Genomic DNA, 6,544 nt, shown 5'->3' with positions numbered 1-6,544 from the left:
ATAATCACGCTTTACATGGTGCCACGGTGTTCACAGTTCTGGACTGCGCTAAAGCGTATACACAGATTCCGGTGGCCAATGACGACATTCCAAAGACTGCAATAATAACGCCTTTCGGTTTATTTGAAAGCAAATTTATGACTTTCGGTTTACGCAATGCCGCTCAGAGCTGGCAAAGGTTTATAGACTCGGTTCTCCAGGGGCTGCCGTTCTGTTTCGCCTACCTGGACGATGTGTTAGTGTTCTCTGCTGACCACGAACAACACCGACAACATCTGCGAGAGATTTTCGAGCGATTGGAGCGTTACGGTGTCGTCTTGAACGTGGACAAGTGTGTTTTTGGGCAGTCAGAGGTGACATTTCTTGGCCATAAGATTTCTGCTGAAGGCTCTCTTCCTCTGTCCGAGAAGGTGGACGCTATCTTGCAGCTACCCCGACCAACTACGATCAAAGAATTACGTCGTTTTTTGGGGATGCTCAATTTTTATCGACGACACCTTCCTCACGCTGCGGAGCTGCAGGAACCTTTGACGGCGGCATTATCAGGCCCTAAAGCAAATAGCAAGTCTGTGATACAGTGGACAGAGGACATGTGTTCTGCGTTCAAGGCAACAAAGAGGAGCATGGCCGACGTGGCGCTTCTCGCACACCCACGGCTCGACGCGCCATTAGCAATTGTCGTAGATGCGAGCCAGACGGCGATCGGTGCCGCGTTACAACAATGGTCCGACAACGCATGGCAGCCACTGGCGTATTATTCCCACAAGCTTTCGCCTGCACAGAGAAAATGGAGCACATATGACCGTGAGCTCCTGGCAGTATACCAGGCAGTGAAATATTTTCGCCCCCAAGTGGAAGCGTGAACTTTCACGATATATACGGACCACAAGCCACTCACGTTCGCCTCCCATCGGAATAGTGTCAACTGCTCTCCCCGTCAATTTCATCACCTTGAGTTCGTGGCCCAGTTTACTACCGACATTAGACATATTTCTGGGATCGACAACATTGTTGCGGATTGCCTTTCACGGATCAGCAGTGTTTCCAGTACCATAGACTTTCCTGCACTGGCACAGGCACAGAGAGACGACGAAGAACTCCTTGCCTATGTTAAAGACACGTCTTCCGCATTGCAACTGGAACTCGTTGATGTTCCGGGGGAAGATACACAGCTATACTGCGACGTTTCTCGCGGCCGACCTCGTCCCTTTCTGACGCCGGCTTTTAGAAGACAAGCCTTTGATATAGTACATGGATTGTGCCATCCCGGGGTACGCCCGACATTCCGCCTAGTATCGCAACGTTTCGTGTGGCCAGACATGCAAAAAGACTGCCGCGAGTGGGTCCGATCTTGTCTTCAGTGTCAACGCTGCAAGATTAACCGCCATGTACACGCACCGATCGGCGATTTCCCGGATACCACCGCCCGCTTTGCCCACGTTCATTTAGATGTAGTCGGACCACTTCCACCTTCGAACGGGCAAAGATATCTGTTTACAATGATCGACCGTTTTACACGTTGGCCGGAGGCAGTGCCGATGGATAATATCACAGCAGACACATTAGCTTCCGCTTTTGCAATGACTTGGTTGGCAAGATTTGGATGCCCGCTACATATTACCACTGACCGCGGACGGCAATTTGAATCAGACCTGTTCTCACAGCTGGCCAAGTTTTGTGGTTACACCCACCATAAGACCACAAGTTATCACCCAGCAAGCAAAGGAATGATCGAACGCTGGCACCGTTGTTTGAAGGCCGCGCTGATGTGCCACGAAGAAACCTGGACAACCGCACTACCAGTGGTCTTGTTAGGCTTACGGACTACTTTCAAACCAGACCTGGGGTCGTCAGCGGCAGAACTGGTTTATGGAGAAACACTGCGCCTTCCTGGGGACTTTGTAGACGCCGATGCCACAGAGACAGTTGCTACTGACCAGCCGGATTTCTTGCGACGATTGAGGGACCATGTATCAAAGATTCGCCCTCCGAAAGCCACACGTCATGGCAAGCCGCCCACTTTCGTGCACCAGGACCTGGAACAATGTCGTCACGTCATGCTCCGCACTGAGGGCGTTAAACCGCCTCTACAAGCTCCTTATTCTGGTCCATATGAAGTGCTACGGCGCAGTGCCCACACCATGGATATCCAATGAACGGCAGAACCACGACTGTTGCGTTGAATCGGGTTAAACCTGTGTATGTTTTTCCTGACACCCCACTAGCGGCACCTCGTCGTAGGCGTCCACCTACCGCTGTTCCAGACACTGACGCCACATCTCCGACGCCGGCTCTTCAACATCCGCCGCCCAACGCAGCACAACATCCGCCTCCTGACGCTGTTCCTCCTCCTCCGACGCGGACGACCCGTTCTGGACGTCGGGTGCACTTTGCGACGCGGTATCTCGACGCCGACGCTCCGCTTCCGCCCGGGGGGCTGATGTAGCGACGCTGCCGCGCGCTAATTCAAGCTCGCCAGTGTGTGTGTGTGCTGTGCGCGTGCGTCAGTGCAGTGGTGCGCGGTCGTAATTACTTTACGCGACGTTTGTGTAGTTCCGCGCCCAGCCTCTAGAGGCGCTGTGTTTTCTAGCTTTTATATACGTTCTGTTTATTATTATTATTATTATTTGTTTTTTTGAGTTAGTTATTAGTTCCGTGCCTCCTGACTTGTATGGACGAGTACTGTTTTCTCTCCTAACTACGGAAGTTTTCCGACGATTAAGGATCCTCTGTATAGGCCGGAAGCAAATTTTATAGCTCCGATCTGTCCATGCATGCCGGGCGTCGTCAGATACGCGCTCGCAATAAAGTTATTGTTGCTCAACTGAAGGTCTTCATTCTTCTGAATCACGTTAAGCAAAGGTCGGACAGCCACCAGTTTAGCTGAACCCGGCATACCTACTCCGAATTTTTCTTTTGTTTCCTTCACTGCTTGCTCAATATACAGATTGAATAACATCGGGGAGAGACTACAACCCTGTCTCACTCCCTTCCCAATCACTGCTTCCTTTTCATACCCCTCGACCCTTATAACTGCCATCTGGTTTCTGCAGATATTACGTAGGAACCGTTATCTCGCAAACCCGTACAGTAAATCTGAATTGATACGTATTTGCTTACAAAAATTTGAACTCACATTTGCGTCTCCTGATACTGACAGGAGGATGCAAGAACGCCCTAGATGCTTTCCAAGGTTTGCTACAAGAACTGGAACTCGACTACGATAACCATATTATTATGAAATATGGCAACAAACATTTGGATCCCGACTTTCATTTCCACCGTACGATCATAGAAATAACGGACGCTCTCGTAAAACTCATTATCATACAGACGTAAAAAGGATTATTCGTATGATACACACGGGGAAAACCAAAACAATCATTATCACGGTAATCGAATGAACAGGCGTTATGAAAACGCGCACAGACACTATCACAATTATCAGAACAACTATAGGTTCAACTCCTATTCTTACGGATACAGTTCTGGTATATCAAGCCCACAGAAGTCATGGCAAAATAGGAACTATATACGACATAATCAAAACGGGGATCATTATCAAAACAATAACACAGTCAGCTTTGGCAAGTAGATCAAGCCCGCCGCGACACGTTGAGTTAGATCAAGTGAGAACGCCTATCCCGGCCAACAGTCAGCGGCCTGGAAATGACATACAGCAATGACTCACAACGCCGGCAGCTGATGATATTATAGACGGGACTGAAAAATTCGCTGCCAATACAGTGAATATCGTCCGTCTTGAAGACCATAGAGATATTTTATTACAGGAATCAGATAACACGGAATGCTATTGCACATCAGGGAAAGGAAAAAAATGTAGTGTATTCAGATGTTTTTCTTTCAAGAAAACGATTTAAAAGTCAGTATTACATTGCTTTTTAACATTATCCGAGCTGAAAAATTTTATGGCTACTTACAAGTCGCCATTCATCTTCCAAAATATTAAAAATATGCCATACCCCAAGGTATACCCGCCCCCCCCCCCTTCTGTAAACAACTGTATGAGCGCCCCTGTTGCACATCCTGTAATACATGTTTCTTTAGGTGACAGCACTTTGTCTGCTGTTCTTGACTCAGGTAGCCCCATATCTGTTATTAGTGAAATTGCAGTCAACATATGTACAGTGATGACAGACTGGCCTACAATACCTTTACGTAAAATGTCACGAAGTAGGTGAGGTTAAGGAATTCTGCTACCTAGGCAGCAAAATAACCAGTGAGCGACGGAGCAACGAGGACGTCAAAAGCACACCAGCACTAGCAAAAAGTGCATTCCCGGACAAGAGAAGTCTACTAGTATCAAACATAAGCTTTAATTTGAGGAAGAAATTTCTGAGAGTGTACGTTTGGAGTACAGAATTGTATGGTAGCGAAACATGGACTGTGAGAAAACTGGAACAGAAGAGAACGGAAACATTTGAGATGTGGTGCTACAGCCGTATGTTGAATATTAGGTGGACTGATGTGGTAAGGAATGAGGAGGTTATGCGCAGAATCGGAGAGGAAAGGAATGTATGGAAAACACTGGCAAGAAGAAGGGACATCAAGTACTAGAGTGAGCTGTAGAGTGTAAAAACTGTAGAGGAAGACAGAGATTGGAATACATCCAGCAAATAATTGAGGACTTAGGTCGCGAGCGCTACTCTGAGATTAAGAGTTTGGCACAGGAGAGAAATTCGCAGCGGACCACATCAAACCAGTCAGAAGACTGATGACAAAAAAAAGGGGCTGCATCTGTCCTTGCGACGACGATTTCCTTTTCGATTTCTCCGTATATTTTTCTTTAGCCAGTTCGATTTAGTCTGCGTGCACTATCTATTGAAATCTGGTTGTATAGCATATATTTTCCTTCCTGATCAATTTTGTATTTCCATCTTTCGTCGATCAGGGGAAGTATTTCTTCTTTACCCCCATATTTCGTTCAAATTACTTTCCTTGTACCTAAATTTGTCTGTCTAACTTCTGTCATTGCTCTTTTTAGGGACATCAGTTTCTCTTCAACTACACTTTCTACTGTTACTCCCACTACCGCGGCGTCTATAGACTTCAAACGCATATCAGCTTTCCTCTGCAACTCGGTACCCACTTTATTTTGCTCATTGATTCTTCTTGACGAATCTCTTCAATTTCAACCTATTCATCAACACTAAATTGTGGTCTCAGTCTGTAGCTGGTCCTGACCATGTCTTACCGCCCAGTATCTATTTTTATAATCTCTGTTTCACCATGATCTTCTCATTGGCTGTTGAGACTCCAGAGACGGCATCCATTGTCCACTGGAAGCGGTCTTTATCCAGTACAGATCTGATCGGTTGACCTTTCCCTAAACCGTCTAAAATGGCTTTCCTAGTGAGTTTCTCATGTGTTGTTGGAAACGAGTCCAGACAGGAACTATAATTTTCCTAAATAATGACATCGATTCCGCCACCGAAGATATCGACGTTATCGATCAAAGAGGTTGCGGGGCACGGTAGCTCAAGGCAGACGACCCACCTGGTTCCTCTACCTACAGGCCAGAATCTCTTTACCTTAGTAAATGGTATGTATGTAAGTACGAGGTCATGCTGAAAATTAACGTCTCCTAATGTTTTATTTCAAAACTTTTATAGCTTTTTAAACGTTATTAGCATTCTACATCTTTATTCTCCACGTCTACATATTTATTTCTCAACATAGCAACCCTGGCGACGAACATATTTCTCCCAACGAGTGACCAGTTTGTTGATACCGTAACTGTACAATATTTAAGTGAAGTCCTCGAATGTTTTCTTTAAGTTTTGGAAACAGATGAAAATCGGATGGTGGCAGATATGGAGGATTATCGATGACAGTAACCCAACGCATCGGATTGTTGCGGATGGCACAGCGCTCTTGTATGGTCTGGCATTGTCATGCCGAAAGAGAGGGTCCTCCATGTGTGGACGAACTCTTCGAATTCGAAACTCGATTCACGTAACGACATAGTAACTTCACACAATCATGTTACTCGCCAAAGTCGGCGATTTCTAGCGGCAGAGGGCTCCCAGTATGTATACATGGACAACAATGATATAGAATGTTAAAAACTTCTATTTTAATTAACAGCTTTAATAGTTCTCACGGCAACGGCCTTGCCGCCGTGGATACACCGGTTCCCGTCACATCACCGAAGTTAAGCACAGTCGGGCGTGGCCGGCTCTTGGATGGGTGACCATCCGGGACGCCATGTGCTGTTGCCATTTTTCGGGGTGCACTCAGCCTAGTGATGCCAACTGAGGAGCTACTCGACCGAATAGTAGCGGCTCCGGTCAAAGAAAACCATCATAACGACCGAGAGAGCGGTGTGCTGACCACACGCCCCTCCTATCCGCATCCTCGGCTGAGGATGACTTGGCGGTCGGATGGTCCCGATGGGCCACTTGTGGCCAGAGGACGGAGTGCTTTTTTAATAGTTCTCACATAAAACTTCGGATGAATTACGTTTCAGCACATTCTCGTATGTTCACCTTCTCTTTCCAAACTACCTCATCTATTTAGACCA

The 6,544-nt window shown here is 46.8% G+C and overlaps 1 pseudogene; it reads left to right on the top strand.

The window, feature by feature from the left end:
* Window positions 1-6,124: 6,124 nt before the first annotated feature.
* Window positions 6,125-6,242, top strand: LOC124796855 (annotated as a pseudogene).
* The last annotated feature ends 302 nt before the right edge of the window (window positions 6,243-6,544 follow it).

Source organism: Schistocerca piceifrons, chromosome 4 (genome assembly GCF_021461385.2).
Source record: "Schistocerca piceifrons isolate TAMUIC-IGC-003096 chromosome 4, iqSchPice1.1, whole genome shotgun sequence".
Taxonomy (NCBI): domain Eukaryota; kingdom Metazoa; phylum Arthropoda; class Insecta; order Orthoptera; family Acrididae; genus Schistocerca; species Schistocerca piceifrons.
Note: the sequence above shows the minus strand (reverse complement) of the source record. Positions and strands in the feature narration are given on the sequence as shown.